The sequence below is a fragment of the Mesoplodon mirus genome (genome assembly GCF_964341445.2).
Source record: "Mesoplodon mirus genome assembly, chromosome: 1".
Taxonomy (NCBI): Eukaryota; Metazoa; Chordata; class Mammalia; order Artiodactyla; family Ziphiidae; genus Mesoplodon; species Mesoplodon mirus.
The window spans coordinates 70,568,254-70,590,761 of NC_138976.1; the positions used below are offsets into that span (position 1 = coordinate 70,568,254).

General features: G+C 39.1%; 1 protein-coding gene across 1 annotated transcript in view; it reads left to right on the plus strand.

Annotated features, from left to right (window-relative positions):
* Positions 1-22,508, plus strand: part of RANBP6 (RAN binding protein 6) — a 273,898-nt gene that overhangs the window by 193,951 nt on the left and 57,439 nt on the right. Inside the window, exon 3 of the mRNA XM_082618091.1 lies at positions 17,771-17,885. The gene's annotated coding sequence lies outside the window, so the exon portion shown is untranslated. The remainder of the gene's footprint in view (positions 1-17,770; positions 17,886-22,508) is intronic.

Here is a 22,508-nt window from a genome sequence, read left to right on the forward strand (position 1 = left end):
GTAGTTCCCTTTGCTGATTAGGAGAAATAATTTGTGAACCAAAAGAAATAATCATTTACACAACTGATGTAAATGTACAGAGCACATTTTTCCAAGAAATATGTTACCTGCAGTTGTGAAGACAGCTGCTTTCATTGAGGAACAACTTTGCCATTAACCATGTGCTTTAATCAGCATTCTGGATTCCTATCAGTTCCGAGGGACATGGAGTTCGGAGAAAGGGTGTTCACATTTATGGAGTATCTACAGCATTCCAAGCTCTGTCATAAGTGCTTTAATTTATCTCATTATATCATTTGATACAGAATGTTATGAAGTAAGTGCTATTATTATCCCTGTTTTCAGATAAAGAAAAACTCAAAGATTTGAACTCTAAATTCTGGCTATTCCTTTGCTCTTTGGAGAGGCTCAAAATACAGGGAGGTCAAGATTTTGTGATTTCATGGAAAGGTAACAGAAGAGATGGCTTGATTGGGTTCATCATCCTCCAGCTCCCTGAGAGGAGGGAGCCAGGGCATAGTTTAGAGGTATAGGGGCAGGGAGGTCAATGTGGAGGCCAGAGGAGAGTAGGAATGATGGGGCTGACTCTAAATTTTGGCTCTCCATTATAATCTGCTATCTCTATTTTATTCAGTAAGTTTAAGAAGGGCTTTGATAAGAGTCATAGAAAAATATATCATTAGAAAATTATCTAGAGAATCCCAAGAGGTCAACTTTAAGAATAGACCATTGTGGGCCTTAGTCTCAGACCATCTTTTCTTCTCACTCTATGTATTCTCCCAGGGCCATTTTATCCATGTCCATAGCTACAGTTAACTTTTATAAATCAATGACTCTCAAATCTATATCTCAATCCAGACCTCTCCCCTAAATTCCTCTTCACATATCCAACTCTCTTCTGCTCATCTGACTTGGATGACCCACGGACCTCAAACGGAAATATCTCCCTGCTGCTCTCCTGCTCCTTGTTTCACATTCCAGTGAATGGCAGCACTATCCACTCAGTTGCCCAAATAAGAAAACTAGGCAGCTTCCTTGGCTTTGTATTTTCCCTCACTGGTCTTCATCCACCCCACCCCAAGTCTAATCAATAGCCAAACTTATCAACTCTATTTTCCAAATATCTCTGGAATCCACAGGCTTCTCTCTGTCAGGAGCTCAACTAAGCTAGAGAAAGCTGAGCTGTCAGGTGCTGGAGTAGCTGATTAATAATGATCCAAAATGAAAGTAACAGTCAAGTCTTTAATCACTTAACTGCAATAGTATAAGGAAGAGGATAAAAGCAAACTAAGTGTCGACTCCTCCCATTTCATTTTCTGCCATGAAATGGTGAACGGGTGAGGTTGGCTCACTGTTGAGGGAGCCCCAGACAAAAGGCTCCTACAATTTTTTGAACTGTGGGGCCAAAAGAGAGGAAGTGGGAGAAGGGCGAGGAGTGGAAAAATACTGAGTACTGTGTCAGAGTGGGAAAAGCGTCTTCTAGGTTCCCTGATAAGGAGACCTCCAAATGGAGATGCCTGGACTAGGAATGCAGATGTATGTAAGAGTATGGCTGCAACCCCCTTTAGAGACTGAAGTGCATTGGCTGTGCACCAAGTCTAGTGTGGGAGGCAAGCTTTTCCCTATGAGGCCTGCCTGGGAAAGTCTTTGTAATTGCCTATTGTATGTAGGACCTGAAAAGTCACAAATAGGATTTTGGCAAGGAGCTGGACTCCTCACTCCCTATCCCTAGTTCTGCAACCTTAGCCCAAGCCACTGTCCTCTCTTACCTCCAGAATAGCCTCCTCACTGGTCTTCTTGAAGCCAGTCTTGCCATCCTCCAATCTGTTTTCCATAAAGCTGCCAAAGGGATCTTTGTAAAATAGAAATGTGATCTAATCATTCTGATATCAGTCAGGCTCTCAAAAGGAAATAGACATTAATTGAGATGGTTCAAATGAAAAGTTTTGATAAAAGGCCTACTTACAGAGGTGTGAGCAGGATTAAGGAGACTAGAAACAGGGGAAGTCGTATCCATCTTTAAGGCCGGAAGGGGCAAGAAATAGTTACTCAGTGAGAGCTGGAGCCACAAAGATGCTACCTGGTAGGATCTGTGGTCCAGGAGAGATATACTCACTGTCAGAGATGTAGCACTGAAGCAGGAGGGCACAGGGCATAGGCAACTCATTGGCTGAACCAACCCAGAAGCCGGTAGGCAAAAGAAACTGGGTGATGGACCCTGTGGGGATCAGCTTTCCAGGGCAGGATCAAGGCAAAGAATGGATTTACAGGTCAGGGAAATAGAGAAGAACCAACACAATTCCCCTGCTTAAATCTCACCAGTGTCTTCACATTGCATATAGGATAAAGTCCAAGATCTTTGATATGGTTCAAGATCCTTCCTGGTCTAAACTGCGCCTTCCCCACCAGTTTTATCACATACTTCACTCTCCTCCTGCTCTGTACTTCAGTCACATCAACTTTGGATCTTTCATATTTAGGCCTTTGTATGGACTATTCTCTCTCCCAGAAATATTTTCTCCAAACACTCTACCTTTATTTTTTTTCTTCTAGTTTTATTGAAATATAATTGACATAAATCACTGTATAAGTTTAAGGTATACAGCATAATGATTTGACTTACATACATCAGGAAATGATTATTCTCTTTCCATTTTCTACTGGCAAGCTGAACCAAGCAGAAGGCTAAATTCCTAAGTATCCAGAAATATAGAGGTCACTGTGTGTACTTCATCCTGAAAGGCTGAAATCAAATCAAGAATTCTATTATTATGTAGCTCTAACTGGGTTTAGTGCTTTCTCATGGGTTCCCATATTCTACTTCCACATCAAAGCCTTCAATGAACTGCCTGTCACTCCCACTGTACTGGAAGCTTTAGGGAGCACAGATTGTATCTATCATGTTCACTATTGTATCCTCAGTGTACCTGGTAGTGGTAAGTACTTATTGAATGAATGAACACTTATTAGATTTCATATACTTTTCATTCATTGCCTTTTCCATTTCTCATTGATTTCTTTTTATTTCTATTTTATGTAAAGCATTTATTAGGAGAGCCTGCTGGATTTTATCAATGCCCTTTCAGCAAGTGTTCATATGGTCATATGGTTTTTCTTCTTTAATTTGCTGTTGTAATGAATAATTTATTTTAGACCATACACTTGCATTCCTAAACTTCACACCATTTAGTAATAATACATAAAATTAATTTTATTAGATGCTAAATTTTGTTTGCTGAGAATTTATTTAGAATTTTTATATCTAGGATCATTAGTGAAAGTGGCCTGAAAGTTTTACTTTTTCCTGCTCTTTATCTGGTTTCAATAATAGGATTATGCTTACTTTATAAAATAAATAAAGGAGCTTAAACTGCATCAGAATTACCTGTTATTTAAGAGTTAGAGCACAGTTATGGAATATCTGATCCTTATTTTAATGGTTTTAATAGTCACCTGTATTAGGTTCCTATTACTACTGTAACGAATTACCACAAATTTAGTAAAACAACACAAATTGATTCTCGTATAGTTCTGGAGGTCAGAAGTACAAAATCAGCTTTACTGGGCTAAAGTCAAGGTGTCATCAGGGCTGCACTTCCCCTGAGGGGTCTAGAGAAGAATCCATTTCCTTGTCTTTTTTAGCTTCTAGAGGCCACCTGCATTTCTTGGCTCCTGGTCTTTTCCTCCATTTTCAAAGCTAGCAGTGTAGCATCTTCAAATTTCTGCTTTCCTGGTCACATTACCTTCTTCTGTGGTCAAATCACCCTCTAACTCTGTCTTATAAAGACACTTGTAATTACTTTTAGGACCAACCAGATAATATAGAATAATCACTCCTCGAAATGCTGAACTTACACCTGCAAAAATCTCTTTGCCACATAGGGTAATGTTCACAAATTCCAGGGATTAGAACCTGAATATATTTGGGGTCATTATTTATCCTACTACCATTCCTATTATATATGGACCCTTGAGATTACATCATTTGAAGGAACCAGATATGGCTGGATAATTTCTTTATCTCTTAAACATAATCTGTAAGGTCCCTTGACCCTATAAAGCAACTCATTAACAGATTCAGATATTAGCACACAGACCTCTTTGGGGGAATCATTTATTCAGGCTACCACATTACCTTTCAAATCTTTTCTATGAAAATTGGGCTTTTTATGTTTTATACTCCTTAGGTCAATTCTAGCCATTTCTATTGAGAAAGGATATCATCAATTTCCATCGAGTCTTAAAATTTGTTGCTGTAGATTTGCATAAAATATTTTCATAATCTTTAATCTCTTTATTTCTTTGATTGATATCCTTTTTCATTTCTAATCTGGTGTAATTTTGGTTTTCTTTTTTACTTTATTTTTTAATTTAAATTAATTTTTTAAGAAGTTTTAACATCCTTATTGAAGTATAATTGCTTTACAATGTTGTGTTAGTTTCTGCTGTATAACAAAGTAAATCAGCTATATGTATACATATATTCCCATATCCCCTCCCTCTTGCCCCTCCCTCCCACACTCCCTATCCAATCCCTCTAGGTAGTCACAAAGCACCAAGCTGATCTCCCTGTGCTATGCAGCTGCTTCCCACTAGCTACCTATTTTACATTTGATAGTGTATATATGTCAATGCTACTCTCTCACTTCTTCCCAGCTTACCCTTCCCCCCCTCCCGGTGTCCTCAAGTCCATTCTCTACATCTGTACCTTTATTCCTGTCCTGCCCCTAGGTTCATGAGTACCGTTTTTTTAGATTCCACATATGTGCATTAGCATACAGTATTTGTTCTTCTCTTTCTGACTTATTTCACTCTGTATGATAGACTCTAGGTCCATCCACCTCATTACAAATAACTCAATTTCATTCATTTTCATTGCTGAGTAATATTCCATTGTATATATGTGTGTGGGTTTATATCTGGGCTTTCTATTCTGTTTCATTGATCTATATTCCTGTTTTTGTGCCAGTACCATACTGTCTTGATTATTGTAGCTTTGTAGTATAGTCTGAAGTCAGGGAGCCTGATTCCTCCAGCTCCATTTTTCTTTCTCAAGATTGCTTTGGCTATTCTGGGTCTTTTGTGTTTCCATACAAATGGTAAAATATTTTGTTCTAGTTCTGTGAAAAATGCCACTGGTAGTTTATAAGGATTGCATTGAATCTGTAGATTGCTTTGGGTAGTATAGTCATTTTCACAATGTTGATTCTTCCAGTCCAAGAACATGGTATATCTCTCCATCTGTTTGTATGGTCTTTAATTTCTTTCATCAGTGTCTTATAATTTTCTGCATACAGGTCTTTTGTCTTCTTAGGTAGGTTTATTCCTAGGTATTTTATTCTTTTTGTTGCAGTGGTAAATGGGAGTGTTTCCTTAATTTCTCTTTCAGATTTTTCATCATTAGTGTACAGGAATGCAAGAGTTTTCTGTGCATTAATTTTGTATTCTGCCACTTTACCAAATTCATTGTTTAGCTCTAGTAGTTTTCTGGTAGCATCTTTAGGATTCTCTATGTATAGTATCATGTCATCTGCAAACCGTGAGTTTTACTTTTTTCTTTTCCGATTTCAAATCCATTTATTTCTTTTTCTTCTGTGATTGCTGTGGCTAAAACTTCCAAAACTCTGTTGAATAATAGTAGTGCGAGTGGGCAACCTTGTCTTGTTCCTGATCTTAGAGGAAATGTTTTCAGTTTTTCACCATTGAGAACGATGTTGGCTGTGGGTTTGTCATATACGGCCCTTATTATGTTGAGGTAGCTTCCCTCTATGCCTACTTTCTGGAGGGTTTTTATAATAAATGGGTATTGAATTTTGTCAAAAGCTTTTTCTGCATCTATTGAGATTATCATACAGTTTTTATTCTTCAATTTGTTAATATGGTGAAGCACATTGATTGATTTGTGTATATTGAAGAATCCTTGCATTCCTGGGATAAACCCAACTTGATCATGATGTATGATACTTTTAATATGCTGTTGGATTCTGTTTGCGAATATTTTGTTGAGGATTTTTGCATCTATATTCATCAGTGATATTGGCCTATAGTTTTCTTTCTTTGTGACCTCTTTCTCTGGCTTTGGTATCAGGGTCATAGTGGCCTTGTAGAATGAGTTTGGGAGTGTTCCTCCCTCTGCTATATTTTGGAAGAGTTTGAGAAGGATAAGTGTTAGCTTTTCTCTAAATGTTTGATAGAATTCACCTGTGAAGCCATCTGGTCCTTGGCTTTAGTTGGAAGATTTGTAATCACAGTTTTAATTTCAGTGCTTCTGGTTGTTCTGTTCATATTTTCTATTTCTTCCTGGTCCAGTCTCGGAAGGTCATGCTTTTCTAAGAATTTGTCCATTTCTTCCAGGTTGTCCATTTTATTGGCATAGAGTTGCTTGTAGTAATCTCTCATGATCCTTTGTATTTCTGCAGGGTCAGTTGTTACTTCTCCTTTTTCATTTCTAATTCTATTGATTTGAGTCTTTTCCCTTTTTTTCTTGATGAGTCTCGCTAATGGTTTATCAATTTTTTTTATCTTCTCAAAGAACCAGCTTTAGTTTTATTGATTTTTGCTATCATTTCCTTTATTTCTTTTTCATTTATTTCTGGTCTGATATTTATGGTTTCTTTCCTTCTGCTAACTTTGGGGTTTTTTTTTTCTTCTTTCTCTAATTGCTTTAGGTGTAAGTTTAGGTTGTTTATTTGAGATTTTTCTTGTTTCTTGAGGTAGATTGTATTGGTATAAACTTCCCTCTTAGAACTGCTGTTGTGCATTCCATAGGTTTTGGGCCATCGTGTTTTCATTGTCATTTGTTTCTAGGTATTTTTTGATTTCCTCTTTGATTTCTTCAGTGATCTCTTGGTTATTTAGTAGCATATTGTTTAGCCTCCATGTGTTTGTATTTTTTACAGTTTTTTTCCCGTAATTGATATCTAGTCTCATAGAGCTGTGGTCAGAAAAGATACATGATGCGATTTCAATTTTCCTAAATTTACCAAGGCTTGATTTGTGACCCAAGATATGATCTATCCTGGAGAATATTCCATGAGCACTTGAGAAAGAAGTGTATTCTGTTGTTTTTGGATGGAATGTCCTATAAATATTAGTTAAATCCATCTGGTGTAATGTGTCATTTAAAGCTTGTGTGTCCTTATTTATTTTCATTTTGGATGATCTGTCCATTGGTGAAAGTGGGGTGTTAAAGTCCCCTACTATGATTGTGTTACTGTTGATTTCCCCTTTTATGGCTGTTAGCATTTGCCTTATATATTGAGGTGCTACTATGTTGGGTGCATAAATATTTACAATTGTTATATCTTCTTCTTGGATTGATCCCTTGATCATTATGTAGTGTCCTTCTTTGTCTCTTGTAGTAGTCTTTATTTTAAAGTCTATTTTGTCTGATATAAGACTTCCTACTCCAGCTTTCTTTTGATTTCCATTTGCATGGAATATCTTTTTCCATCTCCTCACTTTCAGTCTGTATGTTTCCCTAGGTCTGAAGGGGGTCTTTGTAGACAGCATATATACAGGTCTTGTTTTTGTATCCATTCAGCCAGTCTATGTCTTTTGGTTGGAGCATTTAATCCATTTACATTTAAGGTAATTACCGATATGTATGTTCCTATCACCATTTTCTTAATTGTTTTGGGTTTGTTTTTGTAGGTCTTTTCCTTCTCTTGTGTTTCCTGCCTAGAGAAGTTCCTATAGCATTTGTTGTACAGCTGGTTTGGTGGTGCTGAATTCTCTTACTTTTGCTTGTCTGTAAAGGTTTTAATTTCTCTGTTGAATCTGAATGATATCCTTCCTGGGTAGAGTAATCTTGGTTCTAGGTTCTTCCCTTTCATCACTTTAAATATGTCCTGCCACTCCCATCTGGCTTGCAGAGTTTCTGCTGAAGCATCAGCTGTTAACCTTATGAGGATTCCCTTGTATGTTATTCGTTGCTTTTCCTCTGCTGCTTTTAATATTTTTTCCTTGTATTAATTTTTGGTAGTTTGATTAATATGTGTCTTGGCTTGTTTCTCCTTGGATTTATCTTGTATGGGACTCTCTGTGGTTCCTGGACTTGACTGACTATTTCCTTTCCCATGTTAGGGGAGTTTTCAACTATAATCTCTTCAAATATTTTCTCAGACTCTTTCTTTTTCTCTTCTTCTTCTGGGACCCCTATAATTCAAATGTTGATGCATTTAATGTTGTTCCAAAGGTCTCTGAGACTGTCTTCAATTCTTTTCATTCTTTTTCTGTATTCTGCTCTGCAGTAGTTATTTCCACTATTTTATCTTCCAGGTCACTTATCCGTTCTTCTGCCTCAGTTCTTCTGCTATTAACTCCTTGTAGAGGATTTTTAATTTCATTTATTGTGTTCTTCATCATTGTTTGTTTGCTCTTTAGTTCTTTTAGGTCCCTGTTAAACATTTCTTGTATTTTTTCCATTCTATTTCCAAGATTTTGTATCATCTTTACTAGCATTTCTCTGAATTCTTTTTCAGGTAGACTGCCTATTTCCTCTTCATTTGTTTGGTCTGGTGGATTTTTATCTTGTTCTTTCACCTGCTGCATATTTCCCTGTCTTCTCATTTTGTTTAACTTACTGTGTTTGGGGTCTCCTTTTTGCAGGCTGCAGGTTCGTAGTTCCCATTGTTTTTGGTGTCTGCCCCCAGTGGGTGAGGTTGCTTCAGTGGCTGTTGTAGGCTTTCTGGTGTAAGGGACTTGTGCCTGTGTTCTGGTGGGTGGGGCTGGATCTTGTCTTTCTGGTGGGCAGGGCCACGTCCAGTGGTGTGTTTTGGGGTGTCTGTGAACTTAGTATGATTTTAGGCAGCCTCTCTGCTAATGGGTGGGTTGTGTCACTGTCTTACTAGTTGTTTGGCATGGGGCGTCCAGCATTAGAGCTTGCTGGCCGTTGGGTGGAGCTGGGTCTTAGCATTGAGACGGAGATCCTTGGGAGAGCGCTCACTGATTGATATTACATGGATTGGGAGGTCTCTGTGGTCCAATGTCCTGAACTTGGCTCTCCCACCTCAGAGGCTCAGGCCTGACACCAGGCCAGAGTACCAAGGCCCTGTCAGCCAGACAACTCTCAGAAGGGAGAAAAAAATGAAAATAAATAAAAATAAAAAAATAATAAATTTTAAAAATCTTTTAAAATTATTAACATAAAAATATAATAATTAAAAAAAAAAGAAGAGAGCAACCAAACCTGGAAACAAATCCACAAGTGGTAAGAAGAGCTACAAACTAAACTAAGATAAACATAAATTTCAGAAACAAATCAGTTGCAGACAGAAAACCCCAAGTCTACAGTGGCTCCTAAAGTCCACTGCCTCAGTTTTGGGACGATTCATTTTCTCTTTAGGTATTCTTCAGATGCAGGGTGCATCAAGTTGATTTTGGGGGTTTAATCTGCTGCTCCTGGGGCTGCTGGGAGAAATTTCCCTTTCTCTTCTTTGTTCACACAGCTCTTGGGGTTCAGCCTTGGTTTTGGCCCCACCTCTGCATGTAGGTCAGTCATCTGTTCCCCACCCATACAGGAGGGGTTTAAAGCTGTGGCTGATTAGGGAGATCTGGCTCACTCAGTCTGGGAGGAGGGATGGGTACGGTAGTCATAATTGGAATGTGGGGTGAGCCTGTGGTGGCAGAGGCCAGTGTGACCTTGCAACAGCCTGAGGTGCGCCATGTGTTCTCCCAGGGAAGTTGTCCCTGGATCACAGGACCCTGGCAGTGGCGGGCTGCACAGTCTCCTGGTGGCGGGGGGTGGGGGTGTGTGGGGGGTGTATGGATAGTGACCTGTGCTTGCACACAGGATTTTTGGTGGTAGCGGCAGCTGCCTTAGCGTTTCATGCCTGTCTCTGGGGTCCAAGCTGATAGCTGTGGCTCATACCCATCTCTGGAGCTCCCTTAGGTGGTGCTCTGCCTACTGTGGGTGCACGGGAAAGGAATCCCCTCTCCTCGTGCACCCCGAAACAATGGCCTCTTGCCTCTTTGGCATGTCCAGACTTTTTCATGGACTCCCTCCTGGCTAGCTGTGGCGCACTAACCCCCTTCAGGCTGTGTTCATGCAGCCAACCCCAGTCTTCTCCCTGGGGTTTGACCTCCAAAGGACGAGCCTCAGCTCCCAGCCCCCACCCGCCCCAGCAGGTGAGCAGACAAGCCTCTTGGGCTGGTCAATGCTGGTCGGCACCGATCCTCTGTGCGGGAATCTCTCTGCTTTGCCCTCTGTACCCCTGTTACTGCGCTCTCCTCCATGGCTCCAAAGCTTCCCACACACACACACTGCCCACCCCCCATCTCCACCAGTGAAGGGGCCCTAGTGTGTGGAAACTTCCTCCTTCACAGCTCCTTCCCAGAGGTGCAGGTCCTGTCCCTATTCTCTTGTCTCTGTTTTTTCTTTTGCCCTACCCAGGTACATGGGGATTTTCTTGCCTTTGGGGAAGTCTGAGGTCTTCTGCCAGCATTCAGTAGGTGTTCTGTAGGAGTTGTTCCACTTGTAGAAGTATTTTTGATGTATTTGTGGGGAGGAAGGTGATCTCCACGTCTTACTCCTCCACCATCTTGAAGGTCCCCCCACTTTAACCATTTTTAAATGTACAATTAAGTAGCATTAATTACATTCACACTGTTGTTCAATCATTACCACTGTCTATTCCAGAACGTTTTCATCACTCCAAACAGAAATTTTGTAACCCTTAAGCAATAACTCCCCATTTCCCCTGACTCCAAAATCTATGAATTTGCCTGCTCTAGATATTTCATATAAGTAGAACTACACAATATTTGCTCATTCTGGAAGAATGTCTATTCAAATCCCTTGCCCATTTTGTAATTATTTGCCTTTTATTATTGAATTGTAGGAATTCTTTTTATATTCTGGATTCAAGTCACTTTTCAGATATACAATTTGCAAACATTTTCTCCCATTCCATAGGTTGTTGTTTTCATATTCTTTAAGTAAATACCCAGAAGTGGAATAGCTGGATCATGTGGTAGTTCTATTCTTAATTCTTTGAGGAATCTTTATATTGTTTTCCATAGCGGCTACACCAATTTACATTCCCACCAACAGTTTCTGAAGGTTCCCTTTCTCCACATGCTTGCCAACACTTATCATTTATTGCCTTTTGGATAATAGTCACTCTAGCAGACATGAGGTGTTATCTCATTGTGGTTTTGATTTGCATTGCTCTGTTGATTAGTGATGTTGAGCATCTTTTCATGTGTCTGTGGCCATCTGTATGTCTCTTTTGGAAAAAATGTCTATTCAGCTCCTCTGACAAATTATTTAGGGTTTTTTTTAAACTTTTGAGTTGTTTATATATTTTGATATTAACCCCATATTGGATATATGGTTTTCAAATATCATTTCCCATTCAGTAGATTGTCTTTTCATTTTATTGATGGTTTCCTTTGCTGTGCAGAAGACTTTTTGATATAGTTTGTTCATTTTTCTTTTGTTTCCCTTGCCTGTGGAGACATATCCAGAAAGATATTGCTAAGAGTGATGTCCAAGAGCATACTGCCTGTGATTTATTCTAGGAGTTTTATGGTTTCAGATTTACATTCAAGTCTTTAATCCATTTCGAGTTAATTTTTTTGTTTGGTATGAGTTAGTGGTCTAGGTTCATTTTTTTGCATGTGGCTGTCCAGTTTCCCCACCACCATTTATCGAGGAAACTATCCTTTCTCTGTTGTATATTCTTTACTCCTTTGTCATAAATGAAGGGTCCATGTATGTGTGGGTTTGTTTCTGGGCTCTCAGTTCTGTTACATTGATCTATGTATCTGTTTTACTGCCAATACCTGCTGTTTTGATTACTATAGCTTGTAATATTTTTTTGAAAGCAGGGATTGTGATACCTCCAGCTTTCTTCTTTTTTCTGAGGATTACTTTACCTATTTAGGGCCTTTTGTTGTTTCAGATAAATTTTAAAATTTAGAGTTCTATTTCTGTGAGAAATGACCTTTGGATATTGATAGGGAATCTGTAGATTGCTTTAGATAACATGGACATTTCAACAGTGTTATTTCTTCCAATACATGAGCCTAGAATATCTCTCCATTTATTTGTGTTTCTTCAGTGTCTTGCAACAATTATAGTTTTTAGAGTACAGTTCTTTCACCTCTTTGATTAAATTTATTTCTACATATTTTATTCTTTAAGTTGGGACAGTAAATGGGATTTTAAAATTAATTTCTCTTTCTTCTAGTTTGTTATTATATATAGAAATGATTTTTGTACATTGATTTTGCATGCTGCAACTTTACTGCATTTGTTTATTTTTTCTAATATTTTTGATTTTCTACATATAAAATTATGCCATCCACAAATAGTGATAATTTTACTTCTTTCTTTTCAATTTGGGTGCCTTTTATTTATTTTTCTTGTCTAATGCTCTGCCTAGGACTTCCAGTACTATGTTGAATGAGAGTGGTGAGCGTGGGCATCCTTGTCTTGTTCCTGATCTTAGACGAATAGCTTTCAGTTTTTCACCATTAAGTGTGATGTTAGCTGTGAGTTTGTCATATATGGCCTTTATTATGTTGAGGTATGTTCCTTCTATACTTATCTTACTGAGAGGTGTTGTGTTTTTTTTTGGTGTTGAATCTTGTAATATGCTTTTTCTACATCTGTTGAAATGATCATGTGATTTTTATCCTTCATTTTGTTAATGTGATGTATCATTTCAATTGGTTTGTGGATATTGAACCATCTTTGCATCCCTGGAATAAATCCCACTTGATCATGGTATATGATTCTTTTAATGTATTGTATTCAGTGGACTAATACTTTGCTGAGGATTTTTACATCTATGTTCATCAGAGATATTGGCCTGTGATTTTTTCTGTGTGTGTTGTGTTTCTCTGGTTTTTGGTATCAGGGTAATTCTGGCCTTGTAGAATGAATTAGGAAGTGTTTGTTTCCTCCTCTTCAATTGTTTGGAAGATTTTTGAGGAGAATAGGTATTAAATCTTCTTTGAATGTTTAGTAGAATTCACCTGTGAAGCCATCTGGTCCTGGACTTTTGTTTTTTGGGAGGTTTTTGATTACTGTTTCAATATCTTTATTATTGATTGGCCTATTCAGATTTTCTGTTTCTTCATGATTCAGTCTTGGAACGTTGTATGATTCTAAGAATTTTTCCATTTCTTTTATGTTGCCTAATTTTTTGGCATATATCTGTTCATAATATTCTCTTATAATCTTTTGTATTATCTGAATGATAAGTTTGCTGGATGGAGTAGTCCTGGCTGACTGTTTTTATCTTTCAATATTTTGAGAATGTCATTCCACCCCCTCTTGGCCTGTAAGGTTTCTGCTTAGTAATCTGCTGATAGGCTAATGTGGTTACTTTGTAGGTTACCATCACTTTTTTCCCAGGGTGCCTTTAAAATTCTTTCTTTGTCATTGCCTTTTATTTATTTATTTATTTGCGGTACGCGGGCCTCTCACTGTTGTGGCCTCTCCCATTGCAGAGCACAGGCTCCGGACGCGCAGGCTCAGTGGCCATGGCTCACGGGCCCAGCCGCTCCGCGGCATGTAGGATCTTCCCGGACTGGGGCACAAACCTGTGTCCCCTGCATCGGCAGGTGGACTCTCAACCACTGCACCACCAGGGAAGCCCTGTCATTGCCTTTTGATACTTTTAATATACTGTGTCTTAGAGAAGATCTTTTTGTGTTGAGGTAATTAATTGTTCTCTTAGATTCATATACTTATATATCCAGCTCCTTCTACAGGTTTGGGAAGTTCTCAGCTATTATTTCTTTAAATAAACTCTCTGCTCCCCTCTGCCTCTCTTCTCCTTCTGAGATACCCATTACCCTAATGTTGCCGTTCCTAAAAGAGTTGATAGCTCTTATAGAATTTTCTCATTTTTTTAGATCTTAATTCTCTTTCCTCTTCTATCTGTATCATTTCTAGATGTATATCTTCAAGCTTATTAATTCTCTCTTCCATATGGCCTGCTCTATTTCCAATTCTTTCTAATGCATTCTTCATCTCATTTATTGAGTTGTTCAGCTTCAAAATTTCTGCTTGGTTCTTTTAGAGTTTCAATCTCTTTGGTAAAGTATTCCTTCTGTTCATTAATTTTATTATTAAGCCTACTGAACTGACTTTGAATTCTCTGTCAGTCTGAGACAATATTCTGTGACTTTTTGTTTTGGGAGAATTGTCATTTTCTTTTTGTGATAGTGTTACTGTGCTTCTTCATGGTGCTTGCTGAGTTGTTCCTCTGCTGGCACATTTGAAATAGTGAACACCTTTCTTCCTTTTTAGGTAAAACTTTTTTAAAAACTTGATTCTGAGGATTCAATAGGTTAGAAATTAGAGGCTTTTTTGTTTTCTAGTAGGTGGCACAAGTTTTTGGTTTTTCTTAAGCTGCTTCTGGTTATATTGTAAGCTGGCACTTTCTACCTGCAAGTGCCTCTGTCAGAGGTTTCTCCCAGTGCCCTCATTATGGCAGCTTGTGCCTCTGGGGTTGTTGGCACCTTGCTGCTGCTAGTGTCACTGGCATTGCTGCCTGGGGCACCAGGGCGGTGGATGCTTCCACCCAATCTGGACCTCCTGAACTGAAGTTTCTTCCATTATGGGTGGGGGTGGGGGGCAGGAAGAGCCAGGGTCACAGAAGCCAATGCCCTGTCTAGTCTTGTCAGGTTTGTGACCTCTGTCACTGTGGGCATGGGACGGGGGCAAGAATTGTGGGTGCCTCTGCTGCTGGAGGGACAAGGTCACAGGCTCTGCTGCCACTTCTGCCCAGTTATCTGTGGCCATAGGCACTGCTGTGGCTAGGAGGCCGAAGGCATATCTGCCACCTTTCCTGCTGCTGCCCAGTTCTCTGGGGCTGTGGGGGGAGGGGCGGGGGGGATGAGCAGGACTGCAGGCACTGCCTCCACTGTTCCTCTAGTTCCAACTCCTCTATGTGTTCCAGCTCACCCACCTTCAGATGTACAGATGTGTATGGACCTTTCTGACATCATGGTGTGTTAGGCAGAATCACCTTTGTTGAGTTGTAGATGTTTTACTCGTTGTAGATCAAAAGGGAGAGACAAAGAAAGCACCTCACTTCGCCATGATGCTGACATCACTCTCTCCCAGCTTTTTGCCTTTTATGCCAATGATTACATGTATTTTAACAATATGTTAAATTTATATTTACATTTATTTTTATTTTTTAAATTTTATTGAAGTATAGTTGATTTATAATGTTGTGTTAATTTCTGCTGTTCAGCAGAGAGATTCAGTTATACATATGTAACTTCTTTTTCATATTCTTTTCCATTATGGTTTAACACAGGATATTGAATATAGGTCCCTGTGCTATACAGTAAGACCTTGTTGTTTATCCATCCTACATATAATAGTTTGCATCCGCTAATCCCATACTCCCAATACTTCTCTCCCCCATCCCCCCTCCCCCTTGGCAACCACAAGTCTATGTGAGTCGTTTCTGTTTCATAGATATGTTCATTTGTGTCATATTTTAGACTCCACATGTACGTGAAATCATATGATATTTGTCTTTCTCTTTCTGACTTACTTCACTTAGTATGATAATCTCTAGGTCCATCCATGTTGCTGCAAATGGCATTATTTCATTCTTTTTTATGGCTAATATTCCATTATACACACACACACACACACACACACACACACACACACATACTCCACACCTTCTTTATCCATTTATCTGTCAACAGACATTTAGGTTGCTTCCATGTCTTGGCTATTGTAAATAGTGCTGCTATGAACATTGGGGTGCATGTATCTTTTCAAATTAAAATTATCTCCAGATATATGCCCAGAAGTGGGATTGCTGGATCATATGGCAACTCCATTTTTGGTTTTTTGAGGAAGCTCCATAGTGTTTTCCATAGTGGCTGCACCAATTTACATTCCTACCAACAGTGTAAGAGGGTTCCCTCTTCTCCACACCCTTACCAACATGTATTACTTGTAGAGTTTTAAATGTCCATTCTGACCAGTGTGAGTCGTACCTCATTGTAGTTTTGATTTGCATTTCTCTAATAATTAGTGATGATGAGCATCTTTTCACATGCCCATTGGCCATCTGTATGTCTTCTTTGGAGAAACGTCTATCTAGATCTTCTGCCCATTTTTCGAGTGGGTTGTTTGTTTTTTTGTTATTGAATTGTATGAGCTCTTTGTATATTTTGGAAATTAAGCCCTTGTCGGTCACACCATTTGGAAATATTTTCTCCCAGTCCATACGTTGTCTTTTCATTTTGTTTATGGTTTCTTTTGCAGTGCAAAAGCTTATAAGCTTGATTAGGTCCCAGTTGTTTATTTTTGCTTTTATTTCTATTGCCTTGAGAGACTAGCCTAAGAAAACATTGGTACGATTTATTGTCAGAGTAGGTTACCTTCTCTTCTAGGAGTTTTATGGTGTTTTGTCTTATATTTAAGTCTTTCTAGGAGTTTTATGGTGTCTTGTCTTATATTTAAGTCTTTAAGTCATTTTGAGTTTATTTTTTGTGTATGGTGTGAGGGTGTGTTCTAGCTTCATTGATTTGCATGCGGCTGTCCAACTGTCCCAACACTACTTGCTGAGGAGACTATCTTTTCCCCGTGGTATATTATTGCCTCCTTTGTCGAAGACTAATTGTCCATAGGTGTGTGGGTTTCTTTCTGGGCTGTCTATTCTGTTCCATTGATCTGTATGTCTGTTTTTGTGCCAATACCACACTGTTTTGATGACTGTAGCTTTGTAGTATTGTCTGAAGTCTGGTAGGGTTATGCCTCCTGCTTTATTCTTTTTCCTCAGGATTGGTTTGGCAATTCTTGATCTTTTATGGTTCCATATAAATTTTGGGATTATTTGTTCTAGTTCTGTAAAAAATGTCATGTGTAATTTGATAAGGATCACATTAAATCTGTAGATTACTTTGGGTGGTATGGCCATTTTAACACTATTAATTCTACCAATACAAGAGCATGGGATATCTTTCCATTTCTTTGAATCATCTTCAGTTTCCTTTATTAAAGTTTTGTAGTTCTCAGCATTTAAGTCTTTCACCTCCTTAGTGAGGTTCATTTCTAAAGCTTTAATGAAATTTTATATTTACATTTATACTGTGTGCATATACCACAAATTTTATGTGTTGTTTTATTTTTTATTCTTTCTGCATCTCTGTGCCTGTATCTATGTGGGTTCATTTTTCTTTTGCCTGAAGAACTCTCTTTAATATTTTCTTTAGCAGTGACAAATTCTCAGTTTTTGTTTGTCTGAAAATATCTTTGTTGGATTTCCTCTTTGCAGAATATTTTCTCTAGACATAGAATGTTTAGACTGGCAATTTTTCTCTTTCAGTACACTAAAGATATCTTTCCATTGTGTTCTGACTTCTTTTTTGCTGAGACGTCATCTGTCAGTTTATTTCTTCTTTGGAAGAAATATGCCTTTTGTTTTCTTCACTGCCTGCTTTTAAGATATTCTCTTGTGGTATTCATCATGCCTTTTTATTTTTCTGTATTTCTGATGCTCTGACATCTGGGTCCTTGCTGACCCTGGAGAGGCTGGCTGCCCCTCCAACGGCTAACCAGAACTTGGAGACAGTAAGTTATTTGCCTGGGAATTTGTTTCATATGTGAACCAACCAATCTACAGCCCATACTCCAACCACCTCCTTTATTGGGCTCTCACAATACCAAGCCACTACCCCCAGGGCCATGTACTAGACAAGTAGAAACAGTCCCTACACCCCAGAGCCCACTGAAATTATTCAAACTAACCAGTCCTAACCTGCCCATTCCTTCCCACAGAAACCACAATAAAGACTCTTGCCCATGTTTTCCGCTCACTCCTTCTGCCTCCTGATTGACCCTGATGCTTCCCTGTGTGACTACATGTGTGGTCTGCCCTCTTGTCTTTGGAGCTGTGAGTAACAAACTATCTTTTCAATGACAGTTGTCTCCTGATCTGTTGGCCTCACCATACCTGAATAATAATAAAACATTTGGGTTTTAGTATTCCAAAGTTTTTATATGACCTGCCTAGGTTTGATTTTTTAGGTATTCTATACTGCTTGGAAATCATAGGGCTTTTTGAAACTGTATCATGATTCCTTTTGTCAATGTGATTGATTGTATAACTGTTCCCAATTATTTATTCTTTCATGTATCTAAATGTTTTGCCAGGGAACTTTACAGTTCTTCCTGTTAGAGAGATATAGTGTACTTACCTGTACTTTGACTTTGAGCTTGGCTCTATGACTTGCTTTGGCCAATGAGATGTTAGCAGACTTGACACAGGCAGAGACTAGAAATGTATTTGTGCAACTGGGCTTGCTTCTTTGCACTTCTGCCATTGTCATGAGAAAAAATGGGCTGGAATCCCACAGAACCAACCTACAGCTCAGAATCAGGCCCAGCAAGGTCCAGCTAGGCCCAGCTAAATAGACAGCATAGAAAGTCATTACTATCTGTTGAATGAATAAATGAGTAAAAAAAAGAATTTAGAGAGGCCAGAAAAGTCATAAGAAGATTCTGGGCATGTATCTGTTTTCTCTCTATTCCTGCCCATGAGTGAGTACTTACTGGCTAAGGGTGGGAGGTGGGAAACAATACGATGAATTATGAAAATTTACTTTCTTCTGTAGATTAACACAGCCTTAACATGACCAGCATTCTTGAGTGCATTATGAAAAGACTTGTCTTTATCTATCAAAGAGGTGAAAGTTCATACTTGTTCCTGAATGATATACTGATTTAATAACTGCCAAGTGTAGCCACAAATTATGAAATCAGGAAATGACCTGCCTGCTAAAGGGACACAATTTATGCACAATTTAGGCAGGGTAGAGGAATGAGTGGTGGATATTGTGGAAAGAAGGCTTTCTCCTAACCTAAAAAATATGCCATAGTGCAAAAGGATTAAACAAACTCACTTGTTGAAAGGATTAAAAGTTCATATTAAGGATTAAAAGCCCATGTGCTAATGGGCTAACTGCCAAGGATAGTAGACAACTTAGAAAACAGAAAATACCCCACTCCCTTTATAGAACAGAGCCCCAACCTGAGATCCTTGATCCCTGAAGTCATGGAGGCTATACCTGGCATGCACAAGACAGGCTTCAAGTATCACTTTTCCTATTCCCCTTTCCACGTCCTTTCTCAACTGTACCAGGCAGCACTACAGTAACTAAGACACTTCCACTTGGTGGAAGAACTGACTATTTGTAAGAAGTTTTGGAGGTCTTGGGAGCATTCTTAATGAAGGGGGGAGGGTGATAGGGCAAGAGAACTATGGCAGAAATGGGGTAGTGAAATTGAAAGAACCACAGAGTAACAGTGGGTAAAATGAACTTTTGAAGTCATCAGTGGAAACTCAAACCCTTGGACTACATTGTGTTTCTTAAGCAGCTGAGTTGAAAGTTTGACAGGTTCTAACCCTGACCACAGCCCAGTTTATGAGAGGAAAGAGGCCTTTGATTAGGGACTTCATTCAGTTCTTTGATAGAGTTGCCTAGAGCCTATGGTTTTAAATGGAAAATAAGCAAATATAGAAGAAATTTTAGGGTCATTCAAACTACTACGATAATTGGACCTATCCCTTTATTTATTCTTTTTCTTTTCTTTTCTTTTTTTTTTTTTTTTTTTTTTTACCAAGTACCAGGCATTGTGCTAACACTGGGGGTTAAAATTGAATAAGCTATAGGACCCAGGAACCAAAATCTAGTTTAAATTCAAAATAAGCAGACTGGGGGTGTGAAACTTGTTCAAGAAAAAGTAGGTTCTCTGTGATTTACTAGTGGTAGATAATTAGCCAACTTACTAATCTTTCCATGTCTCAGTTGACCTATCTGTAAAATGGGCATAAAAATAATTACCTACCTCATAAGGTTGTTGCAGGAATCACATGAGTTAATGCTTGTAAAACATTTAAAATGATGTCTGGGCTTTCCCTGGAGGCGCAGTGGTTGAGAGTCCACCTGCTGATGCAGGGGACACGGGTTCGTGCCCCGGTCCAGGAAGATCCCACATGCCGCGGAGCGGCTGGGCCCGTGAGCCATGGCCGCTGAGCCTGTGCGTCTGAAGCCTGTGCTCTGCAGCAGGAGAGGCCACAACAGTGAGAGGCCCGCATACCGCAAAAAAAAAAAAAAAAGATGTCTGACAGACCCCAACCACTCAGGAAGTATCTATTCCTTCTCTGAATCATCCAAGCCAGTTTCTTAAAGCCTGATGCCTCAGTGGGTTTCACTGTTGGGTTTATTATACGTATCACACAAGTCATTGTACCTCAAATTTGCATTACTAATGAGATCAAAGAGCATTAACATTTCAGCAGCTTTTGTTGAAAACTTTCATAGTGGCTGAGCCTCCTTTGTGACTCACTATAATGATCTTAACCTTATTTTCTGACTATCTATATTATTCTTTATATTATTCTTTAATATTGTTCTTTAAACCCATCTTTTTTTTTACATAAATAGATGAGGCCTAAACAATATTCATGAAACCATGAGTTTGATGTCCTAGAAGATTTTTTTTAAATACTGAAATTTATGAAGATAAATGAATTAGCATAACTATTAAAATAAAAGCATTCATCAATGGAATCATCTAAAATCATCTCAATGTACTACAGCCTCTTAGAGTTTGTAAGTTCTTTAAGGGTTTTGTCTGATCTAAATAATTTTCTGACGTATTAATTCTTACGCTAAGAGCCCTGGCAAATGGCTGCTTGGTTTCTCTATTTAGGAGGTGGAAGGGGGAGATAAGAGAACTGATTCAGGTAAGGCACACATGCTTCCTCTCCGAGAAGCCTTCTTGATTTTGAAGAGCTCTTTCAGTTTGGAATTCTTGGCACTCAGCCAAAAACCTACTAGGAGTTTCTCAGTCCCAATCCCAAACTGTAGGAGTTAATCAATTGGTTTAGCTTTGGTCTACCATGGCTAGGGAAGCAAGATCACAATTTGCTGGGAAAGTCATTGGCTTCTTCACTGGACAGGTAGTTCAGAAGTTATACCCTTTAACCACTATTCCCTCTACCCTGCAAATACGCCCAAGTATTCTCTCAGCCCAGAAGTCCTAGTTTATTGTATGTTTTCAAATCCTCTCATCATCCTGAGGGTTAATTTTGGGGAAACTCAGGTTTGACAAAGAGCTCCTTATCAAAGTACTAAAGGTATATCCTGACGGCTATACTTCAACAAAGAAGTCACTGTCCTTACTATGGAAGCAATGTAGTTTTAGAGGAGGGTAGTTCCAGATAGGCCATATTTCTTTCATGGTTCATTGTTATAGTCCACTATAGCCTTAAGATTTGTTATTGCTCCCTAGTTACAATTGTCCATTTTTTATACCAGCAGTTGCCAACCCATGGAATGATACAGATTCAAGATAGTGCTCTCACTGCTCTAGGACAAAATGAGAGTAATGAGGGCAATGTGAGACATATATGAGTATAAGGTGGCCACCTATACCCTTTTGGGTAACCCTGGCTTTTATTATGATATTATTCCATGCCTACTTGATTGGTAAAAGAAATATTTGCAACTCTTTGTCAGTCCTTCAAACCTTTTTCACAACGATAAAAGTTACAGTCCTGTGAAATCCAGAAATATGACAAATACATTTATTCAAAGGGCCACTACCAGTATGTATTTATTATTCTGACATCCAGGGAGAGTGCCAATGGGCCTCAAGGTTTCTTCCTGTGTTGTGGAAGAGAATATGCACTGTGGTCTCACCTGCCTTAAGATCAGGACTCCTTGAAGATAAGGAGGACCTCGTCCTTAGATAGAACTCTAAGGAAAGATAAGTCAAAGGAACCTATTCATAGTCCTCTTCAAAGCAACTAGTTTTCCGGCATGGTAAAACCCTTGCCTTTTCCTTCCCCCCTAAAAGAAATCCTGGCCTAAAAATAATTATTTTCTTTTACTAATAGCTCCTTTGCCCCACCCTCCTTCCTATAAAATGTTCCATTTTGTACAACCCCTCAGAGAGCCCATGGGATGCTGCCTGATTCATGAATTGTTGAATAAAGCCAATTCCATTTTCAAATTTAAAAAAGGCAATTAGTTTTCCAGGAGAAAAAATTCTAGCTTTTATACGTAACCTCAGAGGAACCTGGGTCATACCAGCAATAACCAGTTCTGTGTCTTTCATAGATTCTGTGTCTAACTTCAATATCCAGGCCTGCTGATTATTCCTGACCACATCCTACCCTACCAGCTTCATCTTTCCTCCTAGAAAGCCCAGTTTCTTTGTCTGTGAGCCAGTTCCAACATCTACCATCTCTGGTATCCACACCCTCCCCTATAAACACCTTTTCTTAGATTTGAACATCTTGACGTTCCCAATTCATTGATTCATTAATCCTTTTAACATTCAGATATTGTTCTGGGGGCTTCTCTGGTGGCACAGTGGTTGAGAGTCCGCCTACCGATGCAGGGGACATGGGTTCATGCCCCGGTCCGGGAATATCCCACATGCTGCGGAGAGGCTGGGCCCGTGAGCCATGGCCACTGAGCCTGCGCGTCTGAGCCTGTGCTCCGCA